We start from the raw sequence: 19,188 nt of genomic DNA on the forward strand, positions 1-19,188 counted from the left end.
GCAATTACTATTTCACATAGGGCCAAAAAGGTTTGGATTTTTCCCACTGAGTAAATAAACTCATCATTTAGAAACTGCATTTTCTGATTACATGGGTTGTCTTTGTGAGATATTAAAATTGGTTTGGTGATTGGAAACAATTAAGTGTGACAAATCAGGACTCAGAAAAGGGGCAAATACCTTTTCATGGCACTGTATTGTAGTGTACTGGGGATTTTTAAGGGGTTGTAATTTGAGAAATTAGCAAGATAAGGATAATGTTCAAAATACTCACTGCTTCTTTTCTATCTTTATTCCTCTCCTCATGACCTCCTTGTTATAATTTAACAGAGGGATGCATCATTAACACATAACACACATAAACATACACACACAGAGACACACAAAATCCTCCTTGCCCCGCAAACTCTGCCTACACACTAATAGAAAAGTGTCATTCCACATACTCACTCTGTGCATACTCTGACTGACCCACAGCCAGAAGCCATGAGATGTAAGATAGGATTTGTCCAAGTTAGCGAGGGAAGATCTGGGTTACAAAGTGTACAGCTGGTTATTTTTCTGTCGTTAGACTCAGCATTGTGCCTGAATGTCTCCTGCTGCATGCTGCTCTGCTAATGTGCTCCTCAAGCTATGCCCCATCTGTAGACAAGGTGCTATTGGGATGATTCAAGTGTTGTTTTTTACTCAGATTCTCATGGGGATAATGACTAAGGCATTGCTGCTGAAGTACAAGCACTTCATATTAATTGAATGGGTTTTTTGGCCTTAATTTTCATAAAATCCAACACGTGCACGTTGGTGTTGGTTCAGTGAGTCAGCTTAGAGGAGGTGGTGCTGGTGGAGTCGTGCTTTCAGAGTAATGAACGAGTACTGTACAGGGCCTACAAGGGTTTTCAAAAATAGAGTTTTATCAGCGTGATTGCCCAAGAGAAACAAATTTACATAAAGATCCAACTCCCACATTCCCATATTTGAACATACAGTTTGTCTTACTGCAGGCATGTCATGAGAGATGCAGAGCCTGGTTTATACTTCTGTATCAAATTTACACCATGGTATACACTGTAAGTTGGTGTAGCCCTGAACCTTTGCAGAGGCCTACACACTAGGGATGGGATTTTACAGTACTTTCAGTACTCGAGTACTCTCAGTACCTAATGAATAACTACTCATTACTCTCAGATCATAATTACTGAACAACATACTGTACATCATGCATGTGGCTGCTGATGGCCCCCTATGTTTTTATGGTGTACTCCTCATCAGCACTTCAATCCCGTTTCTGAATTAAATAAAAGGAAATAATGATGTAACTGAGGTTTATTTAAGTTTTAAATACTAAGAAGACATCACATATCTGCCATATCTGTCACTTTATCAACACGCTGCTCTTTCTTCATACGTCTCTTCCACTCTAAGCTATTTTGCATCATGATATCTGCTTGACAAACGCCATTGGCCCACTGAAGCCCTTCTCCTTCTCCGCTCTGGTATTGCTACAAACAATGTGTGCTCACCAGTGCTAACAGTATTTGTTTGCCCTTGGAGTTGTGTGTCCCTTGAGAGTTACCATAGCTTTTGTGAGGCTGTTGCTATGATCTGGCTTGCAGTTCTAATAAAGCCAGAGCCATGTCTGGATAGGGTTTGCCTTTTATTATTTTCTTAATTTTAATCATTTCTTACCAAGTACATTTAGTTAGATGAACCTGAAATGTTTTAGTACACATTTCACATCGAACCAGTCAGCGGCCACATCAAGTACTCAAAGCAACTTAGCACGTAGCCTGATGTGCACCTCCTCGAAAATTTCAGGTTCTAAATTTCTACAGGTCCATGGTCTGTACTCTGATGTGAGACTAACGACTGCAGATACCTACTATTTCATCAGGTCTTTTTGCTGACATCCCAAAATATCATAGGTGCATTTCCTCATTTACGTCTCTCAGTGGCCGAGCAAGCTCAAAAATCAGCACCAACAAAATACATCCACTTTCAGTTGCCATAGTCTCCCATGCAAACAAGCAAAGAACATGATGGGACAGGACACTGGAGATATAAGCAGGAAACTGCACTGTCTGCGCCTAGTAGTTTATTGGAGTTTTGTGGAGAGATGCAGTCATACCAAAGCAGAAGTACTATGTAGTGCTTATGACAACTTAGGCTGTTATATCATAGCTACACAGCATATAGGCTTTATATGCTGCAATAACATCTTGAGATTTGCATTAAAGAGTCAAGAGTAGAGATTGGATTTTTCTGACATCAGTTTGATAAAAGTAAAAAGGTTTTCAAAAAATAAAGAAGTTTGGTGTTTTACCATCTTATAACTCTGCTGGGCAATTTGGCCTGAAATTTGTTTAACAGATTTTTTCTTTTTTTGCCCTTTAATGTAACAGTATTTTATCAGGATATAAAATAAAAGGGACAAGGCATTTAAATGCATATTCAGATGCTGCCAGTCCATTCTCAACCTAAAAACAAGCCTGTGATGGTATACTAAGCTCATGTCTTTTCCCTGCAAAATGATTTTAAGTCTTTCTGTTCACTTAATTGTAATTACACCTTTAGTGTTAACTTTCATTTCTCTTCTGTTGAGGTGTGTCAAGCTGCTATTGACACCACCTCTTTTCCTGATGTGGGGCGCCACTAACCTTGCAAAGCAGATGGATCTGCCCGTTTCTTTGTTTTTCAGTGGCGAATCCAGCTTGCAAAGCTCCCATCTGAACCGTTTGGGCCTGGTTAGAAAGTGACAGGACCAATCAGCGACGAGGAGCAGTACTTTCAGGCGCAGCAGAGTCCTGACGTAAACAAGCAGCATCAAGAGCTGGTGCAGTTATTGAGGAAGAGATTAGCGTGGATGCTGCTAAAGCACCAGTTTTATCAGAACTTGACGACATTTCTTTGTTAAAAGAAGAACAAAGAAACAGCACTGAGCTGTTTTCTTTTCAAAAATGACAAATGTCGAGTACTTGCGTGTCTGTAGTGGCTATGTTCCGAATTATTCGTCAGTAGCTGTGCACACTCAACTCAATAGCGGCTACGTCACGTGTTTTGTTGCTCTGATTGGCCCGTAGAGATGTGATGGACAGAGCGTTCACCCAATCATACTCTGAGCTTTTTCAAAGCCTCTGCCTTTTCTCAAGCTATCCTACTGAAGTTCCTATTGAAGCTTTCCCAGATGGATGTGTGAAACAAATCCATCTGGCGTGTCAGGTTAGGACGTTACCAAAAAACAACAGAAATAAGAACTAAGGACTTTTATTGTAAAGAATTTGTCTGAAGTTGCATGTTTGTCATTGATTTAGTTGAGATTTAGCTTTGTCAGCTGAAGTACCAGTGAGTATGTGGAGCTGCAGCTGCTTCTCTGACCTCGTTTAACCTGCTTCTTGGAGTCATCATGGACTTAGAACGAGCAGGTCATCAGTTAAAACCCACCTTTGAACAGTTGCTTTAGCCTTTTATTGTATGGATTGTTGCAACGTAGACCTGGACTAAAGTTGTAACGACGCAGTCCGTTGCAGACAAACACTCGCTTCATTTTTCTGTTAATGCACATTTCACACTTGAAGGTGAAAGTACACACATTCTACCTGTGCTGACACAAGCAGGTGACGTTTAGCTTGTTACTGAGCTGCTCTTTGCTGATGATGGGACCAAGACTGAGCGGTTGTCTGTCACAAATCTCACTGTTTCACTGATTCACAAGGGCCTTTAAACAGTTTAAGGTGAGTAACAATGTCTTAAATTGAACGTTAGGAGATTAAAGGATACGTCAAATGAAAAGATATGTAGCATCCTCACTTTGTAGTGTCTTATTACCAGTTTTGGTTCAGTTATGGCCTCTTAATCAAAAGGCTCTATTCTCTCATTCTCTTCAGATCACTATCCTGATCTATGAGTGTGTACTGTAAGTGTGTAACCTGTTGCTCCTCGTAACACTCAATCCCCGCTAGTGGTACCCAAGATAAGCAGCCCCCTGCTCCTCCTTCTCCCTCGCTTTCTCTGATGTGTAAAATTGTCTGTGAGGGACTGTTGAATAATTGAACAGTGCCGTGATAGCGCTCTGTGACACTGCTCTTAGCTTGTTTCATTAAATGTGTGTGTGTGTGTTGTTTGTATTTATCTAAAGGGGGCGGGTTTGGAAAAGACACGGCAGGGATTGATTTTGCATGTGTAAAGGACTGTGTGGTTTTGGAATCAGCAAGACAGTGGACGGGACACACCATTGACCAGGTCGAAAAGAAAAGCTCAGCTGAAAAGGCGCGAGAGATAGTTGCCAGAGAGGATGAATGGCTTTAATAGAGAAAACTCCAGGCTTCACTCCAGGGGCAGGGATACACACTGACCCCATTGGATTCATGGGATTGCTCTAAAAAAGCTTTCACATTGAATGAGGGATGGTCTTTGTAAGGTAGAGTGTGTCTGTGACCAAAGCTGTGCCTATGAGTGTGATCTGACCTAACTTATGCTTTGTGATAGATTATCTCTGAGATTTTGATTTAACTGCAGGATTTTGCTGTGTTTCCCAACATCAGTAAACCCCAGGGCAGAGAGTGTATTTCTTGTTGTTTTTTTAACTTAGGCAGCTTTAGTGGTGGGAGGTAAACCAGTTTCAGTACCATCACCTGCATTATTTTTGCCAACATACGGATTTTTGCAATATAGTCACCACTGGTGTGAATACCCATGGTTGGTTGTTGTGCAAACACAGGACAATCCTGATGTCATTCATAGTTTAACCTACAGTGACAGTAGTTTATGATAGCATGACAGGGCTCCATACTGCCCTTAAATGGTCGCATTTTGCCCCTAAAATTTGAGACAGTGCGAGTAAACTTTTCATCTACTTGCACATGTGCGACCAATAAATTTGCCATTTTTAAAATTTTATTAAATATTTTTTGTTGCTGACAAACTTCTGTGCCACACTTCAGCACAGTTGTTGGCGATAATGCACAAATGAGCTGGTTTGCCAACTGACATTAACTCCAAAAGAAGTAGAAAGGAGACGGACACCAAAGAAGATGTGTGTGGGGGGGGGCAAGGCGAGTTTTGGGGTGAACAATGAACAATGGCGAAGAGGTCTATTGGTGCTTACTTTATCCCCACTAAATCTAGTGTGCCGGGGAGACAAATCCTGATGATGAGTCCGACTTGTTTTGTGAGGAAATGGTCATGCTGACAAAATGCAGGAAATTCGTTTTTTTGGATGAGTGGCTGCGCGAGTTCACCTGGCTGAGGTATTTCAGGGAGACGAATTCAATGAACTGCAAATTCTGCTGTCGATACCCACAACATGCGGGAAACATGAAATTTGCTGATAATACTGGCACTACACAATTAAAACACGACACTTTGAGCAAACACAATGCCAGTCTGAAACATAAAATAGGGCCCTATGATTTCTGCGTTAACGGAATCACGGAATTGGCCAATAAAAACAGAATTTACAATTTAATGCAGAAATTGAATGAATTTGACTGAAATGCTGTGTTTTTTTTTTAGAAAAAGGAACGTTTATCTGAGGAATATGTTCCTGGGGGAATACTAAAGTGGGACATAACTTGTCCCTCACTCACAACACTCACCCCGCCCTCTCCTAAACAATAACAGCATGTCAAAGCAGCTGCACGAAACACCGTCGAACATCACGTAGCTCAACACGGGGCAGTACCGTGGGACACAATGTGGCACCTTCAAGAAAACTCATCCGTGCTTCGAGTTATTTTACTTCACCACACCACCTGAGCGGTGTGTCTCACCTCACGCGAGACACGCTGCTCACCCCTCAGAGGCTAAAAATGAAGTTGGACGGACTCGAGATTTTATGAAGTCCCGTAGTCTAAATGATGTCAAATTCGAGTATCAATTAGCTTAATAATTCACCCCGTAGATACTGTAGTTCCCTGTGGTTGCTTAACCAGGAAACACATGTCTGTATTAACGTAACATTCTGATATGAGGCAGACGGACAGACAGCGAGGAGAGACAGAGAGATGAGGAGAGAACCGTTAAAGTCAGGACGAGAACACAATGCAGCATCAGACTGCATGCACTGTTACTTATTAAGAGAGCTTTACTTTTAACTATTTAACTTTAATGTGACCTTCGTATTAAGTTACTATCACTCTGTGTTTGAGAGAACAGGAAGATTTCTTCATTTACATTAAACATAAGTTAGGATGTGATTATACTCGTGAATCTGTCTTATAATGTTGGAAATATCTGACTGCTTATAATTATTTTATATCAGGGTTATCCAAACAATGGCTCCTGGGCCAAACTTTGGCCCTTTTTCAATAAAATTAAGGTTTTTTCTAGTCTGGAGCCCTGCATGATTTGTGTTGAATATCAGCTGAGATTGGGCTCAGGTCTTACACATATTTTGCTCTGATGCTTAAAGGCCAGAGCAGGTCTACACACTCACTATGGCACCGTCTCTTCCTGTTAGAGTTGTGTTGGTGCTTACATCAAAAGTGTATAAGGCTAGCATGAAATATCACAATATTTCACGGCATGATACTGTATTGATCTTTTAAAATGCAGTATTGATATTTTATTAATTAAAATCTAACTTTTTTGGGTAGCAGTTTGTGGTGAAATTTCACCCCCTGCCCGCTAGTTGACTCTTCCCTCTTCCCTCTTCTCTGTTCAGACAAGGCTTTGTTCGAAAGACTCAAAGTTCCTTGACAGTTTAATGAATGAGAAAGATGAGAACGGTTGTACAGTTTAGTCAAATACTTTGATTCTCATAAAGATAGCATGTTTGTGTAACCTGTGAAAGAATTTTTACATTATAACAATGTCTGAAGGATGTATTGACACAGTGATTTACTAATCCACAGCTCAAAGCTCCATAATGGAGAGGGATTATCTTTCCCCAAAAGCTCTCTGCCACTTCCAGACACCTCACAGATGCCACAGGCTAGCTTAATATTGCATGGCCACCACTTTACACTTGAATCCTATAAATGGACATGTGTGTTAAAAATGCAGTGTGAAAATATTTCCCTAGTGTGAAGGCTGTCATGATGGTAGTAGTCTCTGTGTATAGAATCTTGTTAGACTGCATAATTGCACGTGGCTTTCTTCATCAGTATGGAGATGATTGATATTGACCTGAAGCTTGAGGGCAAAAGACAAGCTGAACTCCTCTCATTAGTCCACAGATATGAATGGTTTGGTCAAGTACTACCTGGAGCTACACTTCATGTGTTCACTAATCAGTTTAAATCAGTTTTTAAAGGATTGTACGATGGAAGGTGATGAAATGTATGTATTCATCAAATTCACAGACGGTACACGATTTCATGCCTGTTCTTTTAGGGGTTCTATTTTAGATATATCCATAAATGGACAAGATTTGATCCTAAAAAATTAGAAATCCAGATATCCACTCATGAAATATAGGTAGAATATCCTAAAATGTAATCCATTTAAGGTGCTTTTTGTGATCTTCTCATAGGCCTATATTAAGTGCATTTTTGATGCACATCTATGATTATGTTTTGGAAGCTTTATAGGTCAGTATTTAGTAGGAGCCTAAACTTTTGGACTGAGCTGGGATAGATTTTCACATTATTTCCCTGTCTGTATACAAAGCTGAGTCAACCAGAAGTATTGGCAACAAAGTATATGTTGATTGTTTTTTTTTTTTTTATGTCTGGAAGAGATTATATTTTTGACTGTCTGCAGGTCTGTCCATCCAGGCCAACTTATGCTTACTGCATTATTGAACATTAACACTCTTGTTCAATTTTGTCAGTTGTACTTTTTTCTTTTAAGGGTGCCTCAAGAATTCCCCCAAGATGCTAGTTTCTTTTTCCTTCCTGCTGTTGTTAAATTTAGGATTTAAGTGTTTATAAGCTATAAAAGGTTGTTTGTAAAGTTTTGAGCACCCAAAACACAAGTGGAGTTGTAGCTGAGAAGTTTTGGGCATTTTTGCTTTAAGGCAACAAGAGGGGATATTTTCATATAAACTACTGATTTAGAGCCAGCCTGGGGTTTTAAAGTCAATGGATAGGCCACTTATTTGTCTCCTATTTGCCCCTCAATCCACCAACACCCACATTTATGTTGGCATTAGCCCTAAAGCTAATCTGAGAAGGTAACAGTCTTTGGTGAGTGTGTTTGTACGCATGCATGTCTCTATAGTGTCACTAAGCTGCAGAGATGAGAGCTGCCCCGAAGTCTCTAAATCCTGCTTTACAGCACAGAGTTTGTATATGTGTGTCTGTGTGCTGTGTGTGTATTCTTCACTGTGTGAAAATGAGTCAGAGCTATAAAAATCCACACCAGGCCGTCTTGGCAGGATAATAAGGACATAATGTTTAGTTTCTTTCTATCTCTGTGGATTAGTTTATTTTCATCCTGGGAGAATTTTTGCGTATTGTGAAATTTGCCTCATGTTTGGTTGTCTCAGCTTTATTTAAAGCAGTATTTTTACTGTGGGACGTGTGATTTAAAGCACACCTAGCTCCAGTGTGACTCATCAAAGGCTCACCTCAGTCATCATTCAGCACTCTGGGGATCCTTGAGTGATGCTGAGACTCATTATCATTGATGTAAATGCAGACAAATCAGGGCTCAAAGTTAAAATAAAGACAAAGGCAAATTAGAAAACATGTTGCATTTTTAAATGTAATGTTGTAAATGTGAAATTTAGTTAAGATCGACAGAAATGAAGTCCAACTATTTTGGTGAAACGAGGATAAGCACTTTTTGGAAAGTGTGCTAGTTTAGCAGGCTTCTCCATGGGTCTTTGGCTCCTTCTAGTAAAAAAGAATAATCACTTTTGACTCAGAATTTCTTTCAGGAAGTGACATCACCATTAACACCCACAGCAGCAAGGTCTTGACACAACGTATCGCAAACTTTATGCAAGTTTGTTTGTTTAACAACTGAACCAGAAAGGGGCCCAAACTTGACCAAAGTCTTGGCTTGATACCCGATGTTACATCCAGCTTGATGAATTGGTTGGCAGGTCCCCCTGTAAGCTGTTCTTTTGGATTGTTTTGACCATGAACAAAGATGCATTACAAGGTTGTTGAAACAGTTTACTTTGCCAAGTTCTGCTTCAGAAATCGATGGCTTGTGACTCACAATTTATGATTCATATCTCTGTGTGTGTCATGGAACAGGAGGAACAGAAAGTGGGAGTTGGATGTCAGGATTTTTATCATTAGCTCTAGCACCAACAAACTTTGTCAGACAGCCTGTTATACTTATGTGTAACAGACACGAGATGTTACATATGATACTGTACAGTATGTTCTTGTAAAATAAACTTAAAACAAAAAGTAAGGCAATTTGTTTTTGGTACATTATTTCTTTGTTGTAGCAATGCTTCTTGGTAATAAATCTTATACCGTTGGAAAGCCTGTTTATTACCCTTTTAAATGATGCCACATTTGTAAGGATCATGCATTTGTGGGATGAGCAGCAGAGCTGAGTATGTGGGTTGCACCCATGAAAAATGTGCCAAATCTTCTTACTTTTCCTTACTTTTTGTTTTAAGTTTATATTAGATAATATTGATCCCACAGGCCTTGAAAGAAGTAGGATGAATAATTTAAAATTATTTGGTGTTTTTGCTCTGAAATTCTGAAAGCCACATTCTTAAGGATACTATTTCTTTCTATTTCTCTAGCTTAGTATATGTTCTGTCTTCCCCCCTCTCGAGGATGTTGTTTGCAAAGCACTTGGTGAGCATTGAGCACTGTCAGATTTTTAAGCTGTTTACTAGGGGAAGTTTAGCACCAACCTTAAAGAAAACGAAAGGCCTTCATAGGCTTTTAAATTCCTTTACTCATTTTGGAATTTCTTTCTTGTTTAGTTACATTGAATTGCTGTTTTTCACATACGTGGTAGGTATGAGTGTTTTTCAGCTGTTTCTCTCTTCTATGTAACAAATGCCCTATCAGCTGCCTTCCAGACTTATTCACTATGTCTGTTTACATGCCTTTAACACACCCTGTTAATCTAACCTTGTTACAGTGTTCATTTTGTTGACTAAAACTATGACTATGTTTGTCGACAGCCTTTTTTTTCCAGGAGAAAGTCTAGACTAAGGGGTGTGTTCACACCAGAGCTGTTTGGTCCGCTTTGAACGAACTCTGGTCTGTTTTCCCCAGTGGAGTGGTGTGAATGCTCACACGAGCTCTGAACCAAACAAGCCGACTCTGGTCCACTTAAAAACGGGGGGTCTCGGTTTGCTTCCAAATGAACCCTGGTATGTGATTTAATACACTCAAATACATGTTGGTACCTTGCTTGGCGTCTGTGTAGCCATAGCAACATGTTGTAGTCTCTCACTCACATGTTGGCTTGCCTTTCTCTTTGGTGCAGACTTATTCGTCTGATGTAAAGAACGACATGTTGAACAGCTCACCGCCTCGCTGGCTGCTCATAATGCCCCATTGCAAAAGCAGAAACCCCAAGACAGTGTAAATGTGGTGTTTTTTCATTTATTATGTGGAAAAAAAGACCGGCAGAAGGATATGGATTTCTGGTTTTGTCTTCTGTGTCTCATTTTCCTCCTCACCGCTCTTCGTTAAGTAAAAAAAAAAAGTGTACCCATTGACACTGCTGCAGGTATTTTGTATTTTTTGGATGTTTCCATGTTTCTTTCCAATAGCTTCAGTTTTCAAAAGGTGAAAGATGTATGCTTTTTTGAGTTTCACAAAAATCTAGATTTTGTTATTTTACTTAAACCGCAAGACCAGACGTCGTTGGTTACTTCATAAACACAATAGATTTTAGTTAGAATTTAGTCCTTTTAATTAATTGATTTTGTTTGTTTATATTGATCACCTTTTATTGAGAATGATAACTTGCATACTTTAAATTTTTGTTATTTTATCAGGCAAAGCATCTAATGAGACTCTAAAACATCATGTTTTTTTCAATTCAATTCAGCTTTGTTTATATAGCACATTTTAAAAAAAGCAGCGTTGACCAAAGTCCCTCACAGTATAAAATCAAAACATGAAACAAGAATGCATCACTATAAAATAATAAATCAATTGAAATAAACCTTCATAAAATAGTAAAAGTAATAGTAAAATCTAAAATCTGTTGGGATAAAACAGTGTCATCTTGAACTGATAGCCAAAGCAAAGAGATGAGTTTTTAGCAATCATTTAAAATGGTCAGAAGTTTGGGCAGATCTTACATGAAAGTGTAACGTGGTTTTTAGCCTTGTTTTGGGCACTTCCATGAGCAGCTGGTTGGCAGACCTCAGAGCTCTGGTTGGAGAGTTAACATGAAGCAGTTAACACAAATATGATGGTGCCAAACCATGAAGCGCTTTAAAAGCTAACAGTAGAATCTTAAATTCAATTCTGTAGCAAACAGGAAACCAGTGCAGAGAAAGCAATACTTGGGTAATGTGGTCCCTCTTCTTTGTGTCTGTTTGGAGGTGAGCAGCAGCATTTTGGACCAGCTGCAGACGCTGGACTGAGGGTCCAAATCCACATATAAAGAGCTACAATAGTCACGTCTCAAAGATATAAAAGCATGCATCAGCCTCTCTACATCTTTGAAAGGAAGATTACTTTGGCAATTAGCCTGAATTGAAAGAAGCTCGACTTTACTACAGAAGAGATCTGCTTATCCAATTCAAAAGCTTCATCAAAATGAACACCAAGACTCTAACTGATGAACGTACACTACAAGCAGGCCTAGAGTGCTCACTAATAGATCAGGCTGACCAAACATGATGACCTCTGTCTTACTGTCATTCAAATTTAGAAAACTCAAGGTCATCCATGTTTTAACATTTTTAAGACAGTCAAATAGAGGCTGTAAGATCCCCCTATTTCTGAATTTAAGAGGCATGTAGATATTTTGATCACTTAGGCCAATAAATTAATGAACTTACAGACACAAATTGCAGATAAAGAGGTTGTGGAAAAAAGCTTGTTGCAGCTGTTATCAGTTTTACCTGCTTGTATTGTTAGAATAGGATCACTTCTGGGAGTCTTCAAGAATACTTGCACATTCTGATCCCTACACTTTTTTCTTTTCTTCTCTCTATCTATCTTTACCTTTCTCCCGTTGGTTGGACACAAATGCCAAGCCAGTTGGAGCAAGCTGGGCTGAAGAGAAGTGCAGCCACAACTTCCCCGGAGGCTCATGCAACCGTCAGTTTGTGTTATAAATCATTCAGGGACACTCAGAAGGGGCACACAATACATTTTATCCTTCCTCTCTCATCCCTCCATCCATTATTCTACTTTTATTATTGAATGCGGTTCCTCTGAGCACCCTGTCTGCTGCTCAGCATGATCAAAAAGAGGGTGGAGGTGGAGGAGGAGGTTGGAGGGGGTGAAACCAATAAGGCAGGAATCCAGGGTGAAAAAACAATTTCAGAAAAGAAAGAAGCAGTTTGATTTCTTCCAGGATTTAACGTTGTTCAAACCAAAGGTCACAAGGTCGTTTATGTTCGAAGTCTGGATTTACTGTACTTCCTGGTTGCTGGTCTGCTTTTACACAGGAGTTGGTTTTATGATGTTCTAATCTTGTAAATGGTGAGGCATCTATGGTTCAGGGTCAGGTTGTGCTCACTTGTTACGTCGTTGATGCTACAGCACCTGCTTGTCAAAGTGAAACACAGTCCAGTGGCTGATGGCGCTCTGCTGTCAGAACAACTTGCTAAGATTTGATGTGTATGTGTGAGTATGCTGTTTGTGTGCATGACACTGTATGTGTGTGTGGGAGACGGCAAAACACTGGAAGGTTGCTTGTGGGTGAGCGCGTGTGAAAGCTTGTTTGTCTGCAGCTCTATGCATGTAGTGTCCTTGAACTTGTATGTTTGAAAGAGGAGAAAGCAGGAGGTGTTGAGCTGCAAACAGGACGCCCTTCACTCAGAAAATGCCAAGACATTAAATGTGAGACACAGTAAATTATGGAGGATACTTTGGGCTTTCTGTGTCTGTAGAAATGGTGAAATATAAAAGGGCATTGTTGCAGATGGTTCCTGGATAACCCAGGGGACATAAATCACTAGTTTAATCACAATATGATACCATCATTGGAGCACGATTTGCTGTTTTCACAAAGTTTGCCATGCCAGGATTTTGATTCTGTTAACTTCAATGGCCTCGATATATATCTTAGGCCCCTTTGAAACTATGAACTTGGAGAAAATAAAAGTGTTAATTGAATATTATCTCTGAATTTCACCAGACATTTGATAAAAACTACCTTATGCATGTTGCATTAGCTTCAATATTTGACCCGTCTTTTCTTGGAACTCAACTTTTTCCACTCCTAATTTATTCCCTAGAGACTTTATGATCTGCTTTTTCTTGCCAATATCAACGTGGAGCTTAGAGGTGTGCTTTGACAAAAACAGTGACAAACGCGTGGGATGGGAATTAAAAGAAAAAAACAAGTATTTTGAGTAATGAGATGTATCTTTCTTTTCACTTTGTACTGATCTGCTGATCTTAAATATATATACATCACATTGATTGATCTTATACTGATGATTCTAAGTTCGGCACAACTTCCTTCAAATGAGAGCACATTTCTTCTGAACCTTGTGCTGTGGAGGTGTTATCTTCACTGAAGCTGATTAAAAAAAGGGGATCATGGCTGTGGATCCCAGACTTGTTAAGAGGATAATAACTGATAGTCATTAAAGAGATTTTCATTGGCCGTTGTTGAGTCATTTCACCATCTGCTATTGGTGAGGAAATCTGGAAGCTTTTTTCCTCTGTTTGTTCTGGAAGGACAGTGCCTTCATCTCACTTGTTCTGCAGTTTATGATCTTCAGCAACTTTTTATGCTGTAAAGTTTGCAATTTTGCATAGAATCTGACAATGAATTGTGAATGTTCCGAATGTTTAAACTGTAGGTGATTGTAGATAATCCAGTGGTCTTGTGATGGGTGTTGTGTGTGTTTTTAAACAGGCACACAGTACAGCATGTAAGAGTAAAACCAGAAAAAGGAAGTCAAAAAGTTTTTGACATTCAGGAGTTTGCAGAAGTTGAAAGAGGCATTTAAAATGGAAAGTGTCATAGGAAAGTCATCTTTAGGGCTAATGCATTTGAGAAAAAATTAACAACACTTATTACCCTTTCTCCGAGCTTCAAATTGCTTGTTTTGTCTTTACAGTGTTTTGACTTTTAATGACAATTTCTACCAGAATCGTTTTTTGGCAAATTCATCTGGAGTAAAAATTTACTTTTGTTTGTGTCTCTCTCTCTTTAACTTCAGGTGCAGAATTATTCCAGCCATGAGGAAAAACGGCCAGAAGCCGACACTGCACTGAATCTAAGAGGGCAAAAAAGGACGGAGGAGACAGAGGATCTTTGGACATATACATTTCCTTAAGGTAGGTTACACATGACCCTCTGGCCTATCTTCTCTATTTCTCTTTATCAGGACACCAAATAACTTTGCTTATTTATAACATCCAACAGATTGACAATTTTACTCTCCCTCCAATGCATTCTTTGTTCAGTAAAAGTTTTTATGTCTACATGTCAGTTTCCCCATCATGCTACAGTTAGACATCTAGCCCAGGCATCAGCTGCAAGTAAACTGGGTCTTCTTTGCCTCAAATCAAAGCTGGCTACCCTAACGGCTCTGTGATTTTCACAACAGCTAACCAAACCTCTGTCACACAGAATTAAAGCTGATTCTGGACAACATTGCTTTGCAAGATATCCTCATGTGTTTGTTCATGCATATTTGAACGGCTGTGTTTCCTGCAACAAAACTGTTTGTGGATTCTTATTGGCAACATACATAAAAGCACATTTGTGGGTACTTACATTGAAGATCTAGTTTGTTGTTTGTGTTTTTCTATTTTAACTGGTTTGATATTTCATGTAGCTATGTGCAGATTGTAATTATTGGATGTTTTATTTCGGGTGTCTGGTTTTGCATTGAAATTATTGAAAACAAGTGCATCTGCCAAGACAAGATTGTAGATTTTTTTTCAGATGACTACAAATCCAAATTTATTGGTGAAACAGGTCAACAGAAGTGTCCTAAAGATGATAATGTGCATGTTTCTAAGAAAATCAACATTTCTACTTTATTAGAATGCAGTCTGAAGTGTGTCCATGGTTTTTTGGGTGTACTGTGATTTGATAACCTGACACGCCAGATGGATTTGTTTCACACATCCATCTTGGAAAGCTTCAATAGGAAACTTTGAGAAGAGGCAGAGGCTTTGAAAAAACTCGGAGTGTGATTGGATGAATGTTCTGTCTGTCACATCTCTATGGGCCAATCAGAGCAACAAAACACGTGACGTAGCTGCTATTGAGCTGTGTGTGCGCAAGTACAGAGGAGTAACGCGAAACATGGCGACTATAGACATGTAAGTACTGTATTTTCCAGACTGTAAGTCGCTCCGGAGTATAAGTCGCTTCAGACCAAAAATGCATCATGAAGAGGAAAAAAACATATGTAAGTCGCACTGGACTATAAGTCGCATTTATTTAGAAATTGACACACCGTTGTCCGTGCTCTGATAGAGAGGCGGCTACGTTGCATGAAGCAGTAACACCAAGAAGGCCCGCCTGCAAACTCATTTATATTCCTCTCCTTGGCAACTACCAGGGCGTGGAGACGTAACTGCACCATTGACAAGCCTCTCCCGGCAGCACGTTGTTCAAGTACCCATCTGTGGACTCGTTCCTCCAGCTCTGGCCATCTTGCTTTCAGGCCGCGATTAGCTTTCTTTGTTTTCTTCATTGCAGTAAGATTAACCTTTGCTTTTCGCCAGTCCCTCACAAGTTTCTCACTCACTCCAAACTTTCTTTCTGCTGCTCAATTCCCGTTTTCGTTAATTTTTTTCATTGGTACAGGAGCAGCATATAGTTGTCACAAGCCTAGAGCTCTCGCACGGCTGTAGACAGAAATGTTTACTCCTTGTGCATGTCAGTCAGCATGAATTACCATTCAAAACATGTTAAATTATATATATTTGATATATAAGTTGCACCTGACTATGAGTCACAGGACCAGCCAAACTATGAAAATAAGTGTGACTTAAAAAAAATACGGTACTCAACTTTTGTCGTTTTTGAAAAGAAAACAACTCACTGCTGTTCTTTGTTCTTCTTTAAACAAAGAATTGTTCTGATAAAACTGGCGTTTTAGCAGCATCCACGCTAATCTCTTCCTCCATAACTGCACTGGCCTCTTGCTGCTGCTTGTTTACGTCACGACTCTGCCATGCCTGAAAGTACTGCCCCTCGTTGCTGATTGGTCCTGTCACTTTCTAACTGGGTCCAAACGGTTCAGACGGGAGCTTTGCAAGATGGATTTGCCAGTGAGAAACACAGAAACAGGCGTATCCATCTGCTTTGCAAGGTTAGTGATTTGGACAATGATGTAAAAACCCTTCTGTCAACTTGCTGTCATCAACACACAGAGCCAATGGCAAAGATTGGATTCAGTGGGAAGCCAGGCGTATATGTGTGATTATACTTTCTGGGCTGTGGGCAAATCTTGCTTTTGAGTCACACCCTGATTGGGAAAAGAGCTTGTAGTAGCAGGGTGTGGTGGAGGGGAACAATTTGGGTTATAGAATGACCAAGGGCTGATTTCAAATGGCTGGACTTTGTCTTATGTGCCCAAACCTGAGGGCAGAGTACCTGTGAAGTTTAAACTATCCTGGGCTGTCATGTTACACAACCAGGTCCACAGGAATGCTCATGTTAGCTTTGATGCCCAGAGCTTACCCATACAGGCCAAGGTAGGCAAAGGTAGGCAATTGCCTGGGGCCTCGTCAATAAGGGGGGCCTCAAGAATTTGCCTAGGTTTGTTTTTCTACAGTTATAGCTTACTTGTGTTTTTGCCACCCCAGGTCAAAGAAAATTATTCATAGTTTAACACTTAGAGCAGGGAGGAACATCGTAAAAAAGACGCACAGCAGAGCCCATAGCTGCGCAACTGCAGCATCAACTCTGCTCTCTCAGTGAGTCTTCTCCTGTCCACACCTCTAATTGGTTTCTTGCACAAGGGCCTTAACAAATGTCGAATAAAGAGTTTTTGCCCTGTAAAACCAAACTTTTTCCCCTGAGTGTGAATAAAACAGCTGCTCTTAGGATAACAAATACTTTCACTGCGTAATTGTCCCTCAGTCACAAACGTGGACATTGTATCTCCCTTTGGTGAGCGACTCAGTTCAATCTCCAGCCTGATTTAATCCCACATTATAATAAATCTGTATTGCCAAACTAATATCAACCAATTCTATTTACATATGATTTAATTTTATGTCAAGAAATGAAATTAAAACAGGACATAGTTTGTAAATCCTGTGGCTATTTAACTCCAGCTCTCATTAAATGGTAGAAATTATTCTCTTCATGGTTAAAATGACTCAATAACTGAACATTCAATCCTAATCTGGGCACAGGCTGTCCAAGACATGAGAGGTTGGCATGTTTGATCTTGGCGATGCGCTAAAATGCATCCAAAATACGCACGGAGATGCGCCAGTTCATCACGCAGGCAGGGATGTCACAGGGATCCATATAGAGAGGATATGAAGAAGAATGACTCTAGGGGCTCAGACGTGTTAAAAAGTCAAGTTTTCACTCAGCAGGTGAGGGTCTGCAGCTATATAAGAAGTAACAGTGCGATAAATCTCGCAGGTTCCTCGTCTCTGTCTCCGTCTCTCTCTCACTCATCTTCTCTCTGGACGCTGTGCGTGGATCCCAGGTCAGATTAAATATTGTGGGTTACAGGTTGCTGTTTTAAATCCATAAACAGTCACGTTGAATGTATATTTATAATAATATATATTTTAGTCTTGTAAATTCATAATCAGTAGGTCCTAAAAACGTTAAAATCTGTAAAAATGGTCATATGTTACAAGGGCAGTATATTTTTACCTCACCTGTTTAGATTACCTGCAGGTAAATTCTCTTTCTAAAGTAGCTAATTAACCCTTTAGTGTGCAAACATGCAGCACTCATTAGATGGTATCTGCATCTAATATTGGATCATTTCTCTTTATAAACATTACAGCAGCCTATATATCAGCTTTGGTCATATAGATGTTGCTAAAAAATTGTCCGGCCTGCAGGACATCTCACTGGAGCGAATCCGTCCCCTGACCCAAAATGAGCTTGGCATCCCTGTTTTGCTACAGTACAGTATGATTCAGATGAAAAAAATACTGAAAATAGAGCCAATTGTATTTTTCTCTTAAGAACATAATAAAAAAAACTCATGTAACGCAGCTGATTTGATGCAGAAATACAATTAACTGCATTAAGTTCTCAATGGGACCTTGGGCCAGATACACTTACTTAAGATATTGTATCTGAAAACATGAAACCCTAGAACAGGAGATTACGTGAACTTCAGAAAACGATGAAGAAAAGCCACAAGTTTGTGCATAATAATCATTTAAGTACAGAGAGTCTTTATTCTCCTATCTCTTTGGTGAAGATGTCAGGTTTACTTTTGTTTTTTTGATTCTCTAAGTTGGAAAAAGTTTGTCCAGCTTGATGTAACCAACTATTTACTAATACTTAACCTAACAGATGTTGGTTATAATGCAGATTTTCTTACACTGAACAGAGTTAAATGTGTTGTTAGTGGCCACTGCACACTGTGCTGCTTCTGTTAAATCACATTCATATGGCGGTCATCAAAGAAGTTGAGGTGACTCATATTAGGGGGGGCCTCACATTGATCTTTGCCTGGGGCCTCCAAGTCACTAAAACTGCCCCTGCAGGTATTCACACTTTTTTACCCAGTTGCATCTCTTTGAAGGGGAAGTGGAGATATGGACTCATTTTGTGTCTTTACTAGCCAGGACTTCACTGTGTAAAACATACTCAGCAACAGTAATACACAGGAACAGTTAGTTATTGCTAAAATGAACCCTTCACTTTGTTTTTTTTACAGCTTGAGCAGCCTTATCTTCACTGCAGTATTTTCTATGCTATGGTGTGATTAATAAAGTCATGAGGGTTTTTGGAGAAACTTTTTGTAGTTTGAATTTGGAAAATGTATGATTGACTTTTGATACTTGATGGGCAGCTGTAAAGGAATGTACAGCTCTAATTGCATTTTTGGTACATTAAAAAAATCACTGAAATTCAAGTTTGAGCTGCGACCACAGTAACAATTGTAACACCCACAGTACAACTGCTCTGAGGTCTGATGCCATCACTGTCCTCATAGGTAAATAATGACTCATC

The 19,188-nt window shown here is 39.6% G+C and overlaps 1 protein-coding gene across 3 annotated transcripts in view; it reads left to right on the forward strand.

Moving 5' to 3' along the window:
- The window catches only part of taok3a (TAO kinase 3a), a 106,419-nt gene that overhangs the window by 30,288 nt on the left and 56,943 nt on the right, over window positions 1-19,188 (forward strand). For 2 of the 3 annotated variants that reach the window (XM_041787309.1, XM_041787310.1), the window contains exon 2: window positions 14,228-14,345. The gene's annotated coding sequence lies outside the window, so the exon portion shown is untranslated. Of the gene's footprint in view, window positions 1-10,215; window positions 10,235-14,227; window positions 14,346-19,188 lie in introns of those variants that run through there. The other variant, XM_041787311.1, reaches the window with a different exon arrangement.

This window comes from Cheilinus undulatus, linkage group 5, assembly GCF_018320785.1.
Source record: "Cheilinus undulatus linkage group 5, ASM1832078v1, whole genome shotgun sequence".
Classification (NCBI taxonomy): domain Eukaryota; kingdom Metazoa; phylum Chordata; class Actinopteri; order Labriformes; family Labridae; genus Cheilinus; species Cheilinus undulatus.